This window comes from Aythya ferina (assembly GCF_964211825.1).
Source record: "Aythya ferina genome assembly, chromosome: 1".
In the NCBI taxonomy this organism is placed as follows: Eukaryota; Metazoa; Chordata; class Aves; order Anseriformes; family Anatidae; genus Aythya; species Aythya ferina.
Window position 1 is genome coordinate 116,345,905 of NC_140296.1, and position 22,768 is coordinate 116,368,672.

Here is a 22,768-nt window from a genome sequence, read left to right on the forward strand (position 1 = left end):
GCCAAATCTAGTGTTTGAGGCTCTGCCTCAAGCAAACAGAATCAAGCTATTAATGTAAACAAAAATGTTAAATTTGTTTAACAGGTCAGCCTTCAGATTAATCAAAGAGCAGAACCTTATAAGCACAATTTTGCTTCCATATCTTGTAAAAAAATTTACAGTCATAATAATAGATTCCTTTCCCAGAGACTGATTTTACAGCAATTCCAAGTAATTACACACATCTGGTGATAACTTTAAAAACTGCAGTTATAAAAGGATCTGAGCTATAGACTACAGATTCCCTGTGCTATAATAGATTAGGTTTTGGCGCCACATCCACTGTGACACCCTTTAAAGGACAAACACTGCTGCAAATTTGGAAGGAGTCAGCTGTAAACTTATTTATAACATTGTTATTATTAACATCTGTGTTACAGAGGTCTTAATTTCCCCAATGATGGAAAAGCAGCATGAAAGATTTTGCTGCACATCTCTAATTAAGTTCAACCCAATTACAGTAGCGTTGTATGGTAAAAATTTAACATCACTGTGTCCTTGACTGGGCTGACAGTAAATCATCACAGATACATTTTTACAGTAGTTTTCAAAAGTGTCCTTCCCTCTCATGTATTTATATTTGTATAGAAAGCAGTCATATACATTGCAGAAACCTGCGAAGTAGACATTTTTTTTATATCATATAGTTCAGAAATCAGCTGCATGTTCTTCACTATCTCATCAAACCCCGATCACTAATCCATCTTCCCTGCATTGATTCAAACATCCCAGACAGCTTGGTAGTGTCACACAGCTGTCATTTTTAAAGAAATCCAACAGAAATCCTTGGGAAAGAAGGGTTTCCTTTCTTTCCCCAACCAAAGGTTCCCTCCTCCCCTCAATATTTCAGGGATGATGCTCAGTCATGACAAAGCTTGTTACTGAGTTAGTGGCAGAATTAGCATTTTCCACTTCTCATACCTGCACACAGAGAAATGGGAACCTAGGGAACTGTGTGTTTCCAGCGTATCAAGAGGAGTTGGCAATGCTTGTGTTTATTCCCAGTTATTTATCTTGCCATTACGCTCTTATCTGAAAGCCTCACAATCTTCTGAGTCCTCAGTGCAACCCTGTGAGATAAAGGACTATTGTCCCCTGTCAGAGGTTGGGCAACTAGAGCCAAAATTTGCAAAGGCATTTAGTGTGTTGTATGCTGTCAGAGACAGACAAGGAGAGATAGGGAGGAAGGAGGAAAGGTTACCAATTCTGAGTGCCATAGCAGCTCAGTTGCAATCCTAGGCCTGACCTCATTAAATTATGATGCCGTAAGGACTCCTGATAGTGGATGCTGCCTAATTTATATACCTGGCACTGAGAGGAAAAGAGATAGCAAGGGCTCCCAGGGGTGCCGTGGTACTCAGGGCTATAAGCTTGAACCATTTCTACCTTGTGCTGGAAAGGTAGGACCCTGAGGATACAGCACCATTGGTGTATTCTGGAGCTTCTCCTCTCTTGGCTTGCCATGGTATGATGTATGTATATTGTGCTTCTTAGCTGTTGGAATTTCAAGTATAGTTTTAATAGCTGCCATCTCATGGCTTATCAGCCAGTTTCCTTATGCAGTAGATCTTGAACTGAGGTGACAGACTAAGGGCTCCAGATGAGCATTTCTGTCTGTGATTTATTTTCTTGTACAAAGTGGTCCTTCGCTGCCAGTACACATGAGATTAGACCTCCCCTTCTACACAAGGAATGTATTGGAAAAAGGAGGGGAACAGCTTTGCCTTGAGTTTACCTTCAGCTCATGGTACCACTGGGATTTAGGTAGATTCATGCAGAGCCCCAGTGGCAATGAAATCTCCAACAGTTATATCTTTACTGCCTGGTGCCCAAACGGATCATCATCAGCTGCTGGGAAGCACAACAGTTTTGCCTGATGAGGTAGTTATAAGATTTTGAGTGAAAATAGCTCCTGCAACTCAGAGAGGCAGAGTCATGCAAAAATCATACCACAGAACAGTTGAGTTACTCTTAGTTGAGTAAAGAGATGGAAAGTTGTACATTTGTGATTTTGTATACCAGATAAAGCTACCAGAAATCATCTGGGAGGGGAGCAAAGAGGGAAGCTGCATGTCTTTGTAGCTGTCCCTTTAATTAGATGTGAGGCATCAGGCTTTGTAAGTAGAGGTAGAGGAAGATCAGCCAGGCAAAAAGTCTGACTTAGGATGCAGACACACATGCTTAACATATATGCAGAACAGAAAATGGTCTTGTGTATGTGTGTGTGTGTGTTGGGGAATCCAGAATTTGGAAATTTGTGTAAAAATTCATTATTTTAATGTAACCTGGCAAGTAATAATTCCATTCCTAATTCAGAACAAAATTATTCTGCTGTACAGTCAACCCCTGCCTTACTGGGTCACAGTGATGGAGTAATAAAACGGAAAATATTTAAAAATACAGTTAAAAGCATATTCTAACAATATTGTTAGACTCTTTCTTCTAGAGTACCTCCCTGAGAAGCCAGACACCTTACTAGCATCAGTCCAATTACAGGACTCAGATGGAAATGGAAATTATAGGTAATAATTTTAGAAATAGCCCCAGGATGCATTCTGTGTGTCTCTGAGCCAGAAAAACCCCAAAGGGCATGAGTCTGGAATATAGTACCTGGCTCATTCCCAGGCAGGGATCTTCAGTCTTACTGAAGACCTTACAGACACAATGCAGCACAAGTGGCACTTAGCCATTCAGATCTGATTCTGAAAAATAATTTGGGTTCATGACAGCAAAAATAGTAGACATCTTGGGGATGAGTCCTAAGTGTCATTGAGGCTCTGCATATCACATTGGGGTGATTTCTTTGTTATTATCATTTTATGCAATGATCTACATGCTGTTTTAGCAATAACTTGAAGAGCTCTGGTGAGGCCGCACCTCGAGTACTGTGTTCAGTTTTGGGCCCCTCGCCAAGAGAAGGACATCGAGGTGCTTGAGCGGGTCCAGAGAAGGGCGACGAAGCTGGTGAGGGGCCTGGAGAACAAATCCTACGAGGAGCGGCTGAGGGAGCTGGGCTTGTTCAGCCTGGAGAAGAGGAGGCTCAGGGGTGACCTTATCACTCTCTATAGGTACCTCAAGGGAGGCTGTAGCGAGGTGGGGGTTGGTCTGTTCTCCCACGTGCCTGGTGACAGGACGAGGGGGAATGGGCTTAAGTTGTGCCAGGGGAGTTTTAGGTTAGATGTTAGGAAGAACTTCTTTACTGAAAGGGTTGTGAGGCATTGGAACAGGCTGCCCAGGGAAGTGGTGGAGTCACCATCCCTGGAAGTCTTCAAAAGATGTTTAGATGTAGAGCTTAGGGATATGGTTTAGTGGGGACTGTTAGCGTTAGGTCAGAGGTTGGACTCGATGATCTTGAGGTCTCTTCCAACCTAGAAATTCTGTGATTCTGTGATTCTGTGATTCTGTGAGCTATGCTAGTTCATAGGATGAGTAGTCCCATGCAAAACATTGGACTTGTATAGTCCACAAGATCACAAGTGCACATAAAATGCTGGTAGGGTATGGCCCCAGGAACAGTGCTCATCTTTAATGACTGGAATGACTTTCATTATGAAAAAGGATGTTGTCTAATGGATGTTTTCTGAGGTGCAACCAGACAGTACAATATGTACTTATCTGTTTATGGTCATGCTTTCAACAGTATTCAACAAATCAATACTGGAGGAGTTTTCTTCCTCCTTTTTATTTCTTAACTTTCATTGCTCCAGTTTGAAGCAACATGGAGGAGAGAGACGGAGTCACTTAACATCTGAGTTTTGCAACCATGTCTTGTAAATCTCAGCAGCCAGCCGGCAGCTGACGTCATCTAATAAGAATGATTCTTTCCTGCAAATCGCCAAGGTCTTTCTTCTGGGTTCTGCTAATGCTAGCATACTGCTATGGAAAGACTGTCAGGGAAAAATATACGTTAGAAAATAATAGCAGGAAAGGAAATAGTATTGGCTGCAAACCTGTCAACCAAAATCAGATGTTAGCTTCTCTTTCTTGCTTCCAATTTGGTAGATATATGCTAAGGATTTGAAAATGTAACTTTTCATCAAATATGATCTTATTTTTCACTCCCTAAGTTAAAAAGTGCCATTACATTAGCGAACCCTCCCTTTTGAGTTTCTAAAGTGAAAGAGTACCATTTTTAACAGGCTGCAAACATAACAGCATGATAGTCATTTGCACCTGAAGCTTCCTTTTCCTTTCACTACCCTTCCCACTCCTCATTCAAATCCACAAAGGTCTTTTTCACATCAAACATGTGAGAGCATTTTGTCTGGTCAAACTATTTTTTGCTGGCACCAATAATTCTGCCTGCTGGTAAATTTTCAATACACAAAAAGCTGGATGTACTCTTTATCTGCATCTTTATTATTATTATTTTTATTATTTGTTTTTGTTGTTGTTGTTGTTACTGAGTGGCATTTTTTTGTTTTTTTTTTTTTTTCTTGTTTTAGATGAAAGAACAAAACCGAAAGCTCCACAGGGGGCAAGGAGAGAAATTGTCTGTAGATTCATGCCTCTTGTTTCTTCCATGAAATCCTCCGTCTTGGCACTCCCTTCAGTGCTGTAGGTCTGGAGGCACACAGCACAACTTACCAGATTTCTCATGATGTTCAAAGTTCTCCTTAAGTTCCAGCTGTGGGAAACAGGCAAATTGTGTGGGAAATTCAGATTTCTTTTCCTTTTTCTCAAAGCATGTTACAAGCATTTTGGGTCTAAGAGAACTGCTTGAAACTATGACACAGGTACACCGCTCTTGACTGGAGACAGAAGGCAAATTAAAAATGTATATGATTTTAAAATGTTTATGAACTTTAACCCAACGTCCTGGTTAACCTGATGTCTGGCTCCGACTGAGCCAGAGAGAGTTCACAAATGATTTGTTAATGCTTCATTTGGCAGTCCTGAGTAGACAAGTAGGCAGACATCTAAAATTTAAAAGATGTGATTCACAAGAGACAGCCACAACTACATACACACTGCATAGCGAGGGAAGCTGGCTTGAGGCCCTGTGTTCTCTGTATAAATTGCAAAAGGGAATGAAATTCAGAGTAAATGCACAGACTTTTTGATTAAATCAATCTATTGCCACTATCCAATGCATCTTGTGTTCTCTTTTATTGCAGCACATTACCCAGTAATAGTTGATACCATAAATGATCTATACAATCTTCTGGAGCTCTGGGTGAAATAAGGACAGACTGGTTTCATTATCATCAAATTACACTTTTTTTCTTATTTTTTTAACATCAATCAGGCCTTAACATCAATTTAAAGTTTTTGTTTGTTTGTTTGTTTGTTTTTTAATATATTTATTTGATGGGAAGACAAAGGAATTCATTCTGGAGATGCTTTCATAACTGTGAATGAGGTAGGTATAGAGTGAAGCTGAAGTGGATTCCATGTTAAAATAAAATTTCTGTACAGGGGACCTACCTGTGATGAAAAAAATAGCAAAGGATAGACAGCTAGATTCCTATGTTCTTTTACTCTTCTATGCCCTTATCTCTCATTCATCAATTTGCCTGGTAGGGAACAGGCCATTGTTTAATTTAGTGATGCAGTCTGCTAGCCCTGCTGTCAGGACCTGTGGACAACATCATAAATTAAAACATACATTTAGGGAATTGGTGCAACAGGCCATAGGATAGCTTCAGGCTCCTTTCAAAGGAACATGCAAATGTTCTTAACATTGTCCTGGCAAGCTGGTCACACTGCTTTAATGCAGTAAAAGGAGAATAATCAATCCTGTATATATGACACACAGCACAGCATATGCAGGCGCTCAGAGCTGTCCAAGTCTTCACTTCTCTAGATGTCTCTAGAGTTGCACAGATATTCTGTCCATATATCTCATCCCCAAAATGTCAGTGAAAAATGTTCTGTAAAGTCATAAGCTCATTTAGATTGGAGGCAGACAGTCTTCCTGGCCTACTGCCCATCACAAAAGTAAACAAGAGATGCTGCAGAAAACTGCTGGCCATAAAACACACACATGCACACTCACACATGTGCACACTCTTAGAAGAGGCAGTGAGACCTTTTAGCCTGGTTTTATCAGTTCAGTAGTTCTGAAGAAAACCAGGCAAGACTTTTAGCATCAAGAGCTAAGTATTGTGCTCTGAGAGCCAGCGTAGCAATTGCACTCTCTGTTTTACCCAAGTGGTTATATAGGGAAACCAAAACAAAGACAGAGCTGTAATGGACATATGGTTAAAGGCCTCTTTGCAAAGAATGTTGTTTCTGTCTTTATTGTGCAATTATTTGTGCCCACACAAATCCCTCTTCTGAGGAGAGGCTGAAATTTCTAGAATGACAAGCTATTTCCAGCTTTGCAGAAAAGGACCTGGGGTGCTGGTGGACACCAAGTTGAACATCAGACAGCAGTGTGCCATAGCAGCAGAGAAGGCTGGCAGTGTCCTGGGCTGCATTAGGAGGAGAGTTGTCCGCAGGTAAAGGGAGGTAATCCTTCCACTCCAGTCAGTGCTGGTGAGGCCACACTTGGAGTGCTGGGTCTAGTTTTGTGATTCTGTGATTCTTGTTTTTGATTATTTTTTTTTCCTCCAGCCAGCTTGCTTTCACTTTCACTAAGAACAAGAAACATGAAAGCAAAATTAAGTATGAAGGAAGATGCCAAAGGGATTTTACCACCTGAACCTGTTTCCTCTCTTCCCTTTCTGTCCCTTTTTCTCACAAAAAGCCCGATCAAGAAAAAGATGCTGAACATTTCCACTAATGCTGTGCATCTCTCATTCACTCTTAACAGCCATGACTGAAGAACACTGTGTCCACACACACACACAGAGTCCAGGCATGTTTTCAAGAGAAACAGTGTTGATGCTTACTGCACATCAACTTTGTCTTAAAGAAAAAAAAATAAATAAATAAATAGATTCCTTCATTTTCTTTCCCCATCAGCCTTTCACTGAGTGTTACTGGGAGGCTTTGTGAAGTACATGTGCACCAACAAAAGCCAGTTGGTCATTAGGTTCTGTCCCTCATTAGCAAGGATTTGGATGATGAAAAACTTTGACCAAATCTGGATATTTTTAAAATGATATAGCCTAAAAGCAGAACACTCAGTCAATCAGCACTTCATTATTTACTGCCTTTCTCTTTCACACAGCTAGGTACTGCTGCTATTAACTCCCTTACTAGAAGTAGTCTCTTGTATCTATCTTGAGCTTGAAATGCTGTTTTACCTGCCCAGAGTAAAAAAAGAAAGTGCTGTATAAACCAGAGGGGTTCCTAGGTCTTCTTCAGGTTTGGTTTCCCCACTCTAGAGGGAAAGGAAGCCTTGGAAATACTATTGCTTTGCAGATGGCATCAGGAAATATTTCTTTTAGGAGTTTTTTTCTTGGCTTCTGTACTGGTGATAATCCTTAATTTGCAATAAGCTATCTGCATGCTCTGCTCTGCTCTCTTGCCACGTGGGCCGAGGTGTACCTTCAAAAGAGTATCTGCAATGGGACAACTCAGGCTAGCATCACCTAAAGTGACCGTGACAGCTAAATGGAATTGTGACAGCAGTGCAGGCCAAATGCTAAATAACATTTACAAAAACTAAATAAAGTTGCTAGGCCCAAAGGCAATGTGGAAGACAGCATTTGGCAATTGCTCTTTTTAAGGAGGTATATTTTTAATGGTATTTTTATATCATGCAGATATTGCAAATATGAATTGCTCACCAGTGAACACTCATCTTGCAGAGATTCCAGCACTAACTAGAGCTTTCTCTCTCACATAAAAGGAATATATCATGGAAAAAATAGGACCATCTCCCACATGGTCAGGGTTTAGCAGAAATTAAAATCTTAAATATCTCCCATTTATTGCTCTCTTCTTAACCAGTGAAGTTAGAGAGTCTGGAAAGATGCCAGTCAGCAGCTAACATACAGGAGAGTCACTGCCTTTTCTTGTTTTTAAACACAGATTTCTTTATCTAGGTAACTGTGCTCATGCAGGATTGTCTTGAGCAAGGCAGAAGACCATTATATTATATCTTTATCATATTATCACTTAAAATTCAGGAATGTCTTGGTGTCTCAGACAGATTGGGGCTCTTTTGTATGAGGCCCAGTGCAGAAAGGGAGAGTTTATGAGCAGTCACAGTCTTTGCAGTTTTAGTCTGAACATTTTTTTTTTTCTCTGAAAGCCATAGCTGCTGCATAGAGATTACTGCCTGAAAATCTCACTTTATTTTTAAAGGAGTATGTTTCTCGCCCACAGTGCCTGGAAATGAAAGTCCTAAATGCTCCAGCACCAGAAGACATATAAAAGACTGTAAAATGAAATTGTCTGCTTTCATGGTGTTAAGTCAATTCTGTGATTGATTGAGGAAAGGAGAGAGTGCTAGGAAGGAAAAGTGTTATTCAGTATTTCTGAATTCTGGAGCTGGTCAGAACTGCAGGTCACTGCTCCTCCTCCCCATTCCAAAATTTAGCAATTTTAAACAGACACCATCTTAACCAGACCATCTGCAGCCAGAACAGAGGCCCATAACACCGGTTCTCCAAGACCAGCATCTGTAAGGTGCTGCGTCCGGACTTGACAGTATTCATACCCAAGGATGCTCAGGGATCATTTGGATGCTGAAAAATGTAATTCATGCACCACTACAACAGTGAATTGCTATTGCAGATCTTTGTGAGAGCTCTTTATTCAATGACCATCCTATTTTACTTTGGTTTGTGCCACAGCTTTGGGTTGCCAGTCACCGGAACTCACAACAGATCTAGGCGAAACATCTCTAGTTCACCATGTGAAACCTTTTTCCACTTTTCTAGCACAAACAAGGCTCAAATTAGCTGGCAGTGACTCTCAGACACCTTAATTTCATCAAATTGCCTTTCTGAGTGTACAAACCAGCCTGATACCAGCAAAATTTTGCATGCATACAAAGTTCCTGATGCTCACTCACATGTTACTGCTGCCATGGCTGTTCCCAGACATAACCAGAGTCTACTTTACTTTCCTCACTCATCTGAAGATGTACTGTATTGGTGTTTGCTGGGCCTCTTGTTTCAGTATTCAGGCCCCAATGTTAAGAAGGAAAAGGCTTCCATATATTTTGCTTGCTGTCAGACTCCTTTGGACAGCACTCAGAAATGTATGAGTTATACCCAGGCATCAAGCCAGTATGTCCTTCAGGTCAGCTGATATAGAGTCTTCATGGCTAAGTACAAACTGGGGGAGGCTCTGGAGGTAGAAGACTTATTTTTCATGGAAATCCCTTTCTGTGGCTTATCTTTGTCTTAAACCTTGCTATCTGAGTGACAAGGTTAATCCAGTAAATTGGGTTTGAAACGACAAGATACAGGTAAATGAAAGTACAAAAAAAGCTACCTCTAGTAAATGAAGCAAAAAGGAGAGAAAACTTGTGTCATTCTTTTGGAATTTATGGGTCCTTTTTCTGAAATGAAACATTTTTTGTAAAACTTTGAGATGGATTAATTTCCTTTATGAAGAAAACGCTCTCTCTCTCTCTCTGTTTTCTCTCTCTCGGCCCTCTATAGATCTCAGAGCCCCTCTGGTTGTGTTTGTTATATTGTTGTTTGAGTTTTCTTTTTACATTCTTCTGCTGCATTTCTCTCTCTCTCTCTCTCTCTCTCTCTCTCTTTTTTTTTTTTTTTTTTTTTTTCACTCAGTGATTTTTATCCTTTCCACATTTCCTCCTGGGATGGAAAGCAAGTACTGCCTGTCAACGTCAACAGCCACTTTCTTGAATGTTGACCTCAGGACTCCCCCTTTAAAGGCTCTTTAATACTGACCTGAACATTATGTTCATAAGAATGGGCTCATGACATTGCTTCTCTCTTAGAAGCCACCTGCAGTCCCCACTCATATTGCACTGAAAGAGCCATGATCTGTCCTGAAGAACCTCATCCTTCATGGGATCAGGACACTGCATGGGGGAACTGTGGAGCTGGAGGTGGTATGTTTTCTGTTTGTACATCAGAATGAAAACCAGGAACACCCAACACCTGCCAAGAGAAACACTGACTAGACAATATTCTATTCATGTCCATTAGTTCTGTTTCTGTTTGTTCTCCTCCCTCTCGTCAGCTGTGGTTTTGCTTATTGTCTTTTTGGCTCAGAAAACCAAGTTAAATATTGATTGCGGGACCTGATTTTTTACTCTTTCTTCCTACCCTGGTAAAACTAGAGTTACAGTGGCCAAGAGGGCTATTGTGGCTGAGTAAATAACCTGGTTCATGTAGTTTTGATTACTGGGTTATAGGAATGGCATACTGGCTCCTGCCCTGCATCAGGTCTTTGACAGTAGACACAGTTAATCAAAAACACAAGAAGCAGAGCAAGACAGAGTGTTCCTTCCTCTGCCATTAACTTCCCATTTCTGTCATTCAGCACTCTGGGGACTTCCCACATTGGAAGCTGTGCTCCGTTTAGAAGCCGCTGGTGAAAGGAAGCCAGATCAGTGCTGGGATCTAAGCAGCCCCCCACCTGGGCTTCAGTACACTTATGTGCTTGCCTAACCTGCACAGCCAGGGGTGGAAACCACCCTGCCAGTTTGTAAGAAGACCTGGGGAATCTAGAAAGTTCTGCTGTCTCAAATCCATCACCTGATGTCAAAGTGGGATTACATCCCCTTGCTTACAGCACACCCACACCAGCTGGTGAGTCATTTCTGTTTGCTCTCACACAACCACAGGCTACTTGAGAAGCCTTTTCACCTTTCATGGAGCAAGGAGTGTCTGTTTGGTTTCTTAGCAGCATGTTCGGGTAAAAAGGGGAGCTGCGTGTAGAGAAAACCACTTATTGTAACTTGTGTTTGCACTGAAAATTTTTAAAGCGCAAGGCAAACAGGGACATCAAATATAAGCTATATCTCAAATATGGTCTTTAGTCTGAAAAGTGTGAGAGAGAGATGACCTCTACTTTGCTGGTTGTTAACGTTGCTAACAGGACTAACATAAAATCTGCAGTTGTACGTTGATATCAAGATGGATGGTAAATTTTCTGGTTAAAAGTTCTTTTTTATATTAAACTATTGTATAATTTAATCTCTGATAATGCTGGATATTTATCTACAGTATACTGCACTATACATTATGGATGCTTTTCCTTTTTTCCCAAGAAAATAATAAAATATGTATGAGATGCAAGCAAGAATATAAGTAACCCAAAGTTCAGAAGGTAAATTCCTTCACTCTGAAGAAATGCCTGGTAAATATTAGAAATATGCTGTGCAGCTGTATGCCATGCAGCTTGCAGAGAAACAGAGCACCAGAAAACTCAAATCACAGTAAAGTTACAGTGGGATAGGACAAGCAGCTGAGAAATGGAAACAGGAAAATTTCTCTCTTTAACTCTGCAGGTGTAAACCCAAGAATCGAGGTAAGGCAGACAAGACAGTGCAAGCTGTTAAAGTGATAAAAGAAATGAATAATAAAATAATCTCAAAAGGCCAGTGGTGTACATTTGTGGGATACATATTTACATGCTTCAATGACTATGACATTGGTCAAAGGGTACTTCAGGCATGTAGCAGGGATCAGCAGGCTCTGTCAAAGTATGTAGCAAATACACATGAAGACCTGCTGTTTTTGTTGTCCTAGGGAAGTGAAAGAGGTAAAGCAGCATGCTTTGGCCAAGTTTGAATCTGTCTCTCCTGAGTCTGCTGAGTTCCTGAGAAGAGCCCCTTGTTCCTTCCTCGTGACATGCCCCTGAAAGCATGCCTGTTGTTTTCTCAGCATTATCTAGTCACAGAGCATTGACTGGCACTGTTTTTCTTGGGAGGGATTAAGAACCTGTAAGTATTAGTGATTCTGAAGAAGGAGCACCTGAAATGGGTAACTAACTATTGGGAATGGGTCCCAGATCTCTTCTCACAAGACCATCTTCTATGTCAGCAAATAAATTAAGCTTAAAAGAGGGTGAGCTAAGAAGTCTAAAAGCAAAATTAAGAATCTGTTCAACTGAAGATATATAAATCCAAGATAAGGGTTCTCTTTGAACCAATTAGACTTTTGAAATTAATACAAACACTTAATTCTGAAATTTCTCTGAAAAAAATTATCACAGAATCACAGAATGGCTAAGGTTGGAAGGGACTTCTGAAGATCACCCAGTCCAAGCCCCCAGCTGAGCAGGATCACCTACAGCACGTTGCATGCAGGCTGGTTTTGAATACCTCCAGAGAAGGAGACTCCACAACCTCTCTGGGCAACCTGCCTCAGTTCTCTGTCACCCTCACAGCAAAGAAGTGCCCCCTCAGATTGAGCCAGAACCTCCTGTGCTTCAGTTTGTGCCTGGTGTCCTGTCGCTGTGCACATCTGAAAAGAGACTGGCTCCATCCTCTCAGCACCCTCCCCCTCAGATATTTATACACAGTGATGAGGTCTCCCCTCAGTCTTCTCTTTTCCAGGCTAAACAGGCCCAGCTTTCTCAGTGTGTCCTTGTACGGCAAAGTTGACAGAAGTGATCCTACTTTCAGTCAAACCTGAAATGCCACAAACCTCTGTTCTCATTGCCAATCTCTATTTTCATACTTCTGTGTTTAGGTAAACAGAAGCAAAGAGGCACAATGAGAAGTGGCCTTGAAAACTTCTCTATTTTACCTAAGATAATCAGATACAGCTATCTCAGAGGTTTTAGCATTCATTTGTGCTTTTCTGTGCTTACTACAGGAAATACCTTGAATATTACAAATACTGAAGTTATCTAACTGCAAATCCCAGTTATCTTTGGCAACTGGGAAATTTTAAGAATCTCTGCTGTACAACGTTTTCAAACCTTATCCAGGACTCTATTCAGATTCAAATATAGCAGTGGTCAATGAGCAAAGTCAGTTCTTTACAGTAGATGAATGAACATATCTCATCCTATTGCCCCTTAACCTCAGCTTGGGAGAATCATTGTTCATCTGTTCCTGAGTTACAGGAAATGCCTTGGTAATTTGGATATCTCTGTCACAGACTACTATGAAATTCTGACATATGCAGGCTGCCAGTAAATGGTAAAAGAAAGCCACATCACTGCTGACATCACTTGGAAAATGCTGAAGTTAAATATGAGGATCACTTGTTCTTCTTTGGGAAGATATTTAAGCACTGCCACCTCTCTCTAAATGCAGAAAGCTGTGCTTTAAAGACCACAGGGCTAGTCATGATCATCAAACAATGCACTTCTCCAAACATGCAGAACCACAGCGAAGGCACCAAAAGCGCCTGCCCTTGCTTGTTGTTTCAGTCAAGTGCTGTGGAGACTAAGAAGTCATAGGCAAAATGTGGAGACATTTAAATCTGTTTTGGGTCTTGTTTTGTTTCGTGTTTTGCTTGGGCAGACTTGCAGATTTCTTCCCTCTTTCTGCAGGGAGGGCCTTGATTTACAACAACATGGAAAGACAATCATGTGGACCTGCCCCAGTTGGATTACACACTATGGAAAGTGTATTTAATTATGAAAAATTAAAGACAAGGGGGATATGTTTAGACTAAGAATGTAGACAGTTTCTTGGCTAGAAACAAACCTGAACAAAAAGGGTAAGAATTCTAGAACAATCAAGAAGGATTTATTTACAGTTTTTAAAGATCTACATGTGTTTTCACTTAAAACTCTTGGGAGGGTCATTTCAAAGCCTAGGACTCCTGGCTGTTCACATTCATCTCTACCTTTATTCTCTCTGCTTGCAACTTCAACATTAATATACAGACCACAGCAAAACTAAATGCAAGTCAGGTGTGACATATCAAGTGACACAAAGGCTCAGTCACAAGAAAAAAAAATTAAAATGATCAAGAACTGAGAGGCCTTTTAGTAACATTTGCTGCTGTATTTTGTACAATTCAGGTCTCAGGAGTTTTCCTGAGAGTTTCTAATCTTGCTGTCAATAAGATGTAAAAGCTATAATCGTAAGGTGCATTCTTTAAAGTCCTCCCCCTTCTTAAAATGAAAAAATAAAATAAAATCCAACAAATGTCCTTTAACTTGTTTCTTCTTTGTCTATTATACCTTCAGTGTGAGTTACACTTAATCTCCTCTTTAACTCTCTAAAGTTCCAATAATCCTTACCCTACCTTCCTAGAACACTAACACCCAGCAGTATAGTTAATCTGCAGAGTCTGGAAAATTGGCCATTAAAGCTATTCATCACAAGTGATGCAGCACAGTTTAAACAAGAAGAGAGAGTAAATATATGCCATCCTGAGTCAGATTAAATGTCCGGCTGCCCTAATGTTCTGTCTCTGTAATGTAGCCTCTGTGACTGATTTTCATGACAACACAGAGAAAAAAAATCTGCAGAGAACAAAACTACAGCAAAGGGCGGGGATGCTCTGGATTTCATTAGCCAAATCTTCCTCCTTCAGGTAACACCCAGGGATGATGCTCACTCATATCACGGAGCTCTCAGGCTGCAGCTCACCCATGGAGTGGGGACAGGGCTCAGCCTATCTATAGTTTACCTTTCCTTAAAAGCTACTATTACTGCATAACCACCTGAGGCTCTGAATGCAAAAGTCAAAGCTTTTATCTGTATGGGTATTTGCACTGCAGAGCGAGGTAGCTGGAGGCTCTGATTATTGTCTGAGAGCTCTGTGACAGCCAAGACAGAAGCACCAAAGGGAAGGGGCAGTGGGAAGAGACCTTCCATGTAGGTGACTTTACCTCTGTGGACCTCAGAGAAAAAGGACTAAAGTCTTCAAACTGCATTCCAAGTGATCTGAAGTCTCTGCACTGGGAAAGTGCCACTAAACAAGAATAAAAGCGAGCTCCCCTGAGCACCTCGCTGCTTGGCACATGTTGTGTGAAGACGCATGATGACCAAGAATTTAATTTGAAGTTGATACTCAAGAGAAGGATTCATAAAGCTGATGAGAAACAGACAGCTTGAAGACATTGTGAGATCTCAGAAGAGAAGCAGCTTTTAAACTGGAGACCTTCATTTCCATATGCTTAAACCTATATATAACTGCAGTGGGCATGAGAAACATACTCACTACAAAGAAAGTGGTTTTATTGATAATTGTACCTGGTACAATTATCTTTGGTTTCGTTCAGTTCTATATTTCAAGTCCTGTGGAGTTAGGTTTTTCATCTGCCCTCTGCTCAAGGGTGACTTTTGCCATCTGTCCATTTAGTGCTACAACTTTACCACAAAGTGCCATTGGAACTATTTTTCTTTAAGAATTCAGATCATGGTGTAGTTCTAATTGCTAAGATGAATTAATGGAAATTTGAAGAACAACCACTGTGTTGATTTTGTCAGCCACACCTAAAGAATCCCAGTCTGCAAACTTTCTGTCCCATCTCCAGGAATGTATGGCTCTGAGACAGAAAGCAAGCAGTGAATGCCAAAACAGGCAGGTAATCACTTGGCAGCAAGCTCCCTTGGCTTAAGCTTTGAGCCAGAAAATGGACATTTTCATGATAGTGGCACACAGACAGAGGCTTTCTTGAGGGAAATAAAACTTGTTCTCAATCTCTTCACAGGTGACAACCCCATCTGCTTTGTGCTTTGTGTTCCACATGCTTGTGTCAGTTGCATCTTCAGAAAGTAACAATTTAATATAAAAATGGTTTCCCAGACATGAGCAGAAGAAAAAAGAAATAGGTCCTCCATTAAATAATGAATCCACTGATTATAAACTGCATCTCTGCAAACATTAATTGCTCATGATTTAATGCCACATGGAAAATGGAAATATAAAGAACATATTTAATTTGGGGGACTGGAGAGGCAAAACATGAACAAATTCATTGAAGAAAAAAAAAAAAAAAAAAAGCAGTATCATTGTTCTCATCCTTGCTTGTTTTGTACTAGACAGGAATCCATTAACATCAAGTAAGAACTATTTCTAATCCTCTTGCTAAGCCCCAACCCTTGACCCTGGAGAATTTGTATTGAAGAAGAAACATGTCAATCATTTGGGCCAATTAAGCACAATAATAAACATGAAGCAAGGAAAAAAATGTGGGCGGTATTGCCAGGATAAGGAGAGCAGTGTCTATGCATTTTGAAAGCTTGTCTAGATTATGGGGTTAGCTCAATGAAAAATTGTCTACAACTTGTCTCTTAGGTCCAAGGGATATTCCAGATCTGTAGCTTATTCATTTCCTGTACCGATGATGCCAGCACTCACTATGTAGCAAATGGTAACAGGATTACATTTCACACATATTTCCCTGAATTTTTGTTTCCTGAGTACTCCTCTTGCTAGTTTTGTAGTATATTTCAGACTAATGGCAATTCAAATGATCACTGGGTTTATCTGGAAGTTTGTGAAATAAATCATGCATTATTTGCATGCAGAGGGCTCACTAGATATGCTGGTAACAATAGCTTTGGTGATGCTTTTAGCTGACAAGAAGGTAGTTAAGAAATTTCTGTTTGATTTTCAGCTGTTCTCTGAGCTTATCTTCTAAACAGGAACACGTTCTTGTTTGACATCCAAAAGAGCAATGTCACAGATTTGCAGAGGGCATCAGAAGTTCTGTATTTTTATTATTTTTATTGATGGCCTACTTTTCGTGCCTCTGTCTGCTCAGTGACCCTTCCACAGTAATTGAGCAGACCTGCAGCAGGAATTTATACCTAGCTGTACAGGTAAAGCAGATGACACGAAACAGAAGCTATGCAAATTGCCTCTGAAGGCGATCTACGCACACCCCCGGCACATACAGGCTTATGTTGCCACACAATTAGGAAAGGAAAGGTAAAATTTGAATAAATATAGTAGCCATAAATGTAAAACCATCCTGAGATTAGCTGAAGTCCCAGGCTCTCTCTCTAACAGTAGCCCAGCTCCTGAGATGATCAAATTTCTAGGAGGAAAAGCCCATCTGCAGCACGTACACATTCATGGCACCTCTTGGGGGGCAGAAAGTGAGTGGAAGAAGACAGGGGAAGCCTGGCTTGCTGCCAGCTCACATTTTCATTTTGAACAAATGCATCTAAAGAGTTTAGACAGAGCCCCTGTAGACCTTGATAAGAGTGTTTATCTGCTCAGCTTCAAAGAAAGCCGCAGAAGGACTGTGATGAAATCTGGTGCAATCGTCCCTTTCAAAGCCAAGAAAATATATGTGTGTGTGCGTATATATTTATTTATTTATTTATTTATTTTTTTCTGCTGGAAAAGACTGAAGGCTAAGTGAATATAGACCTGAAAAATCCTTATATTGAGGCATAATAATCCATATATCATTTCCACTTAGGGGCTCTCTGATCTGTCCTTGCTTCCTAATCAGGAGCAGTAGGTGCAGGAGGCATTTTGCTTGAGGTGCTACTCTGCACTCCCCTAGCCACAGCTCTAGACATAAGCTTGTGCAGGCTGGTTGTAGGCTAACTTTGATTCATGAATTATGTTTTTATTTTTCTTTTATCATTCCCTTCGGTTGAAGCGGTGTCTATAAATACCATATCACCCAAATGCTGAGATGGTGGAAAAAAAGTTAGGAGCACTGTATGTAGGCAAATCCCTCCTGCTCTTTCCCTGTCTCCCCAGATAAACAGCCCATCTCTGGTTATCCATCCTAAAGTCAACAGTGCTTAAGAAAGTAGCTGGCAGGTCCTAAATAATCAGAGGAACAGGGAAGGCTTTTGGGGATACCCAGTCCCTTCTGCAGCCTGGATAGTACTGTTGTGCTTTGCAATAGTTGTCAGCATGCCTGAGGTTTTTAGATCTTTGAAAAAGGCAAGCTTCATGGCTCATGCAAGACCAAAATGAAACAGACTACACTCAGTAAGGATTTATTTATTTTCAACCTTTCTAGCTGCACCACCAGTGATTCTGTGACTCTGACATTATGACATTAATTTGCTCTTCACATTTTAATGTTAACTATTTGTGCATTTTTCACATAACTGTTCAATCCAATCTACATTAGCTTCCAGACTTTTTTTTCCCCCTCTACCTTGATCTAGGTGGTAAATCAATGAGGCTGCTCTTTAAATTCAGAGTCTTTGGAGATTAGCACAACTGAAGAACAGGTTATATAAAAAGGGAGGAGGGGAAGCATTACACATTTACAGTGAAATACTGTTATGGAACAAGCACAAAGAATACAGGGTGGCATATGTTTGGAAACTTTGGGATATACCTACACTACAATTGGCAGTAATAAATGACTTTTGTGTAGCTTTAACCTGAGGTGGATGAAAACGTTGAAGGCTTTGCACCATCAGTTTGGCTCCAACAGCCAAGCTGGGGTGTTGAGGGTATTCACGCCAGCTGATATGTTCATCAGCAATGCTACTGCTACTGGCACTAAAAAAAGCCAGGCTGAAAGGTACTTGGCATGTGGTGCCATAGTGAGCACCTTTAGGCAGACAGAGACACAGCCAGCATTAACCGGCTTTAGGAAAACAGCACACACACACACACACCAAAAACAAAGAAACACAACAAAACAGTTTATTGTGGGTGAATAGGAGATGTAACAATTCAGCCTGGGGAGGTTTGCATCTTCTGTACCCAGACTCCCCAAACCCACAGCTCAAATCCAGCAGTGCTGTCTGAAGAAGGTGGTGTTCCTTTTTGATTCAGAGAAAAACAAGAGCTTCAATGTTTTGAGTTACCAGCTCTTTAACCTTTTGCTCTGAAAGTATTTACTCAGCATGCACTAAGTGTTAACAAAAAATTCACTGGGGACCTTAATTGAAAGCCACTGTAATCAATGCAAAGACCAAGAGGAAAGAAAGCAGATCTTTGTCTTCTAGAGATTTTACAGTGAAATTTGGGTTCCTAATAATTTAACATTGACCCAAACTGTTTTCAACCTTTGGGTTAAGTTGAACGAACTTTTCTAGCCTGTTAGGAAATAAAGAAATTGTCATCAAAACCAGTTGCTTTTGACTAACCAACTAAACCAGTCAGGCATCCACGTAGAGACCTGTCGACTGTGTGAGGATCCATTTTGACTGAGGCCAGAAATTTAGCTTATAAAGATGTCCAATCTCTTGAGCCAGAAACCTTAGCTAGATACTTACTTTTCTGGGCCACATGAAAAGTCCTGCCACATACTCAGAGTCTGTGTGGAAAGGTTTCCTTACATATGAATGTCTAGTGCAATGGCCACTGATACTGATTGAGGTATCATTTTTGAGTCAAAATGTCAACGTTAATTTCTCACTTGATGCCTGTGGATGTGTTTTCTGTGGTAGATCTGCAGAGAAGCTGTGAATGGGAGCTGAAATTTGGAAGTGCAGCAGCCCCTGCACCCAGAAGGTACGTGGCTCTTCCTGACAGGCAGTGCAAGTTAACTTGGCAGCACTGTGACAGTCTGGCTTCTCTGGGTATCCTGGTGGGGAGATATCTGCAGCACGGCTCTCTGACCATCCACGCACCAAAACTCTCCTCCACAGGAAATCAGAACGTACAAGATGCATATTGCACAGCCAGCTGACACACACACATCTGCAGGCAGGAAATGGTTGGGATGCACAGCATAAGTAAGAGGTGAGGAGATCTTCCATGTCCCTCAGCTTTGATGCACAAAGTCAGGCTTGGACCACCAAGACCCTCCAAAGTAGGGAAGTCAGATAATGCAAACTTTGTGAAGGTAAATAGGACAATTAATTGAGGATGTATCCTTAGAATTCTCTCTGTAAATTCAATCAAGAAGAAAATGCCTGTGATAGATTTTTTGCCTTACACACTGGATATCATCCGTATCACCTAGTACCAACATCCTGTCAAGGACTTGTGAAAACATGGTAGAATTGTACTTTCCCACTGAGAGCAGGACACCAGGCCTGTCCCCACTGATATACAGCATCATTCCTGAGGTTGTCCTTATTTGATTGAAGACTTGAAGCTCTGCAGTCTTAGCTATATGGTAACTTGCTTCCAGCACCACATTTTCCCATTGTATTCTCCTTTTGTTGTAGAGAGGAGCAGAGGGGATCCAGGGGATCTCATGCTGGGACTGTCTAGACTGGGTGCTCTCAGATCAATATTCAGGGCAGCCCTTGATAGCTCTGGGCTGCCCATGTTACCGTGAAGACAACATACATATATAAACCAGCTCATACACACAGCTCAGTTTGCCTAGAGGGGAATCCCTCCTGCCTTTTTTTTTTTTTTTTTTTTTTTTTTTTTTTTCCCCTGGAGTGTCTTGATAACGAGCTCTCTTAGCTTCCCAGCCCACTTCCCACTGCACAGCGCCCTAGCCCCACCCTTTCCCCCTTCTCATATCCTCTCCCCTCCATCCTCTCCAGTAAAACTTAGATGTTGCAGGCCTCAGACTTTTCCCATGTTCTGGTTGGTGCACCATTTTCCCTATTAGTCCATCAAAGACTAGAAGTATAACTACTTAGGCATCCAGCTTAACTTTTCAGAATTCCTGCTTTCAAGAAAAGGCATTTGCCTCATTCCACTCTCTGACAGGAGTCTCAGATACATGCAATAATTATCCTTTGAAAGTGTCCACATCTTTGCATTGATGAGACCAGGCCGTATGCATTACTTTGGAGCACTTGAATCTTGAGAAAGTGGATCTCTTCCTTTGATATGATTCAAAAATGTTGCTCTGGGTTACATATAAAGGCCCTGTCTAGTGTTAACCTGTAAAAATGTCCAAGAAACCTGCAGGTTGTTCTTAAGATACTTCTTCACATTTGAAAGCTCAATATTATTTTGCTCTTTTATATCTACTTATTCATAAATCAATGTCATTGGTGCCTCAGCACAGAACTTTCCCATTAGTAGAGTAAAAAGGGTTTCTCTTAATCATTAAAAATATTTAGTTAGATCGGCACTTCCTGTGAAAAGATAACTCCCCTGATTTATTTTGTAAGTCATCAAAATGCTTTTGTTATAGGCCTACAAAGAGATTTTTTTTTTTCTATTAATAAGATCTGTATGAATTTTAATTTGTGCCCCATCTGCCTCTAGGAGTGATTTACAGACACATATTTATATTTGGAGAATAGCTTGAGATGTCTAGTTGATATTTCATTGCACCCACAAGATGACTGCCTCTGAAAGTTTTTGGCATTGGTAGGCATCAAATGTATGACATTTCTTGTATATGTGTGAGAGACAGATGAGTAAATGGTTCTCAACAAAGCTGAGAGAAATTTAAAACCCAAACTTGGAAGGAAAATAGCTAGCTTTACAAAGATCAATCTGTGCCAGTATGAAGGGACATATTATCTTTGCAGAATATGACTTATCATCTTTTCCAGGTAGGGAACCCCTAATATTTTTGAAGCCATCTCATATTTCTTCTAAGGGTGTCATACTTCAGAGGCACAGGCAAATGGAATAGCTGAAGGTGTGTCCTTTGAAGAAGTACTTGCAGAACAAGCCATCTGACGATGTGTGAAATGCATGGCTGGACATGAACCAATTATAAGGGCAACTCTTTCCCACACCTCTAAAAATGATACACAAGCTAAATAGGCCTCATTCAGAGAAATGAAACTGATAATAGTCTTGTTGGCAGTATTCAAATAAACTAACTCTGAGCAAGAAACTCATCGAGCTGCTTCCAGCTGATACCTATCTTTTACCAGAATCACTGTTGTGTGTAATATCTGCATTGTGTGGGTGATTTTTACCTTTACGACAATGAAAAATAAATGTTTTTAAATAGACATTTGTTAGTCCTTGCAGCCATGCAGATAGGAGCCTGCAAAATACTGAATGATTCCACACAGGTCAGGAGCTCCTTTTTCGCTCTATCTTCTAGCAGGCGAACAAGAAGATACCAGAGGAAATAAAAAGGTAATAACTGTCAGACTGATAAAAGGCAAAATTTGTATATTTGCTGACCTCAACAAGACTGAGGCAAGGAAGGATATAGAAAGGAATTAGTCATATCTCAGAATAATAAAAATACACACTGTCATCTTACTCAGGGGATGACTTTCTAAAGAAAAACAGTGTTCCTGATTTAGGCCCTAAGTAACTTCCTGCTTGCTTAGCTTACAAAGAAAATTCTCTTAAAGGCTTCTCTTAAAGGTTTGTGTAATTAGCTATTTTTATAAGTGTTTTAACTTTTGGTGGAGACACTGATGCTAGCTGCTACTGGAGACCACAAAAGAATGCCAATTGCTTTGAAGCAAGTACCAAAATATTCACAGTGGGGGGTCTTCACAGTTCCATGTGCTATTTTGTCTGAGACCTGTAATCATCCTTGACAAAATCATCACTGTAAGAGAAGTCTCTGATTAGACGCATGTTTGTGGAACATGTCAGGCATGACCAGGCTCTCATTCTAGTTTCTGCAGTAGATGGGCCATTGCTGGGTGTTAATGGTAAGTGTTAATATGCCAATTTGCAATAAATGTTTTCTCCAGCTCTTTGAATCTAAAATCAAAATTGACACTACTGTCAGAAGTAGTAGGAGAAGGTCCTGATGAGCCAATGAGATCTCAGCTCCATGTCTATTTATTTTTTTTACAGCTGGTGAAGACTGCCTGAAAGAAAATTCTGTGGGAGGTTTATTTTGTCACTGACAATGTTGTGTCTGTTTCTTCAGAAAAAAATGGAAAACTTCAGTTTGCAGCATCTTCCACTGGAAGTAACTTACTGTCTGAGTTAATACTCAGAAATGGAAACACTCTACTGGGATCCTTATTCATATTCTCAACTATGACTGTCTACTTGCATTTTCTTGTTACATGAACACTTACATTTTTCATGTATTGCTCAGACTTTATACCTTATGAATATGAACAAGAAATTGGCAAAAACTCCCATCTCTTATAATAAAATTCAAATGTTTTCCAACTTTTTTTTTTTTCTCTAACTTTTAAGGCTAAAATGCCCTT

General features: G+C 40.5%; 1 long non-coding RNA gene across 1 annotated transcript; it reads left to right on the plus strand.

Moving 5' to 3' along the window:
* Positions 1-10,410: 10,410 nt before the first annotated feature.
* On the plus strand, positions 10,411-22,727 carry LOC311445330. The gene is made up of 3 exons (XR_014698345.1): positions 10,411-10,667; positions 19,154-19,217; positions 22,401-22,727. It is a non-coding gene; the product is annotated as an uncharacterized lncRNA (long non-coding RNA).
* The last annotated feature ends 41 nt before the right edge of the window (positions 22,728-22,768 follow it).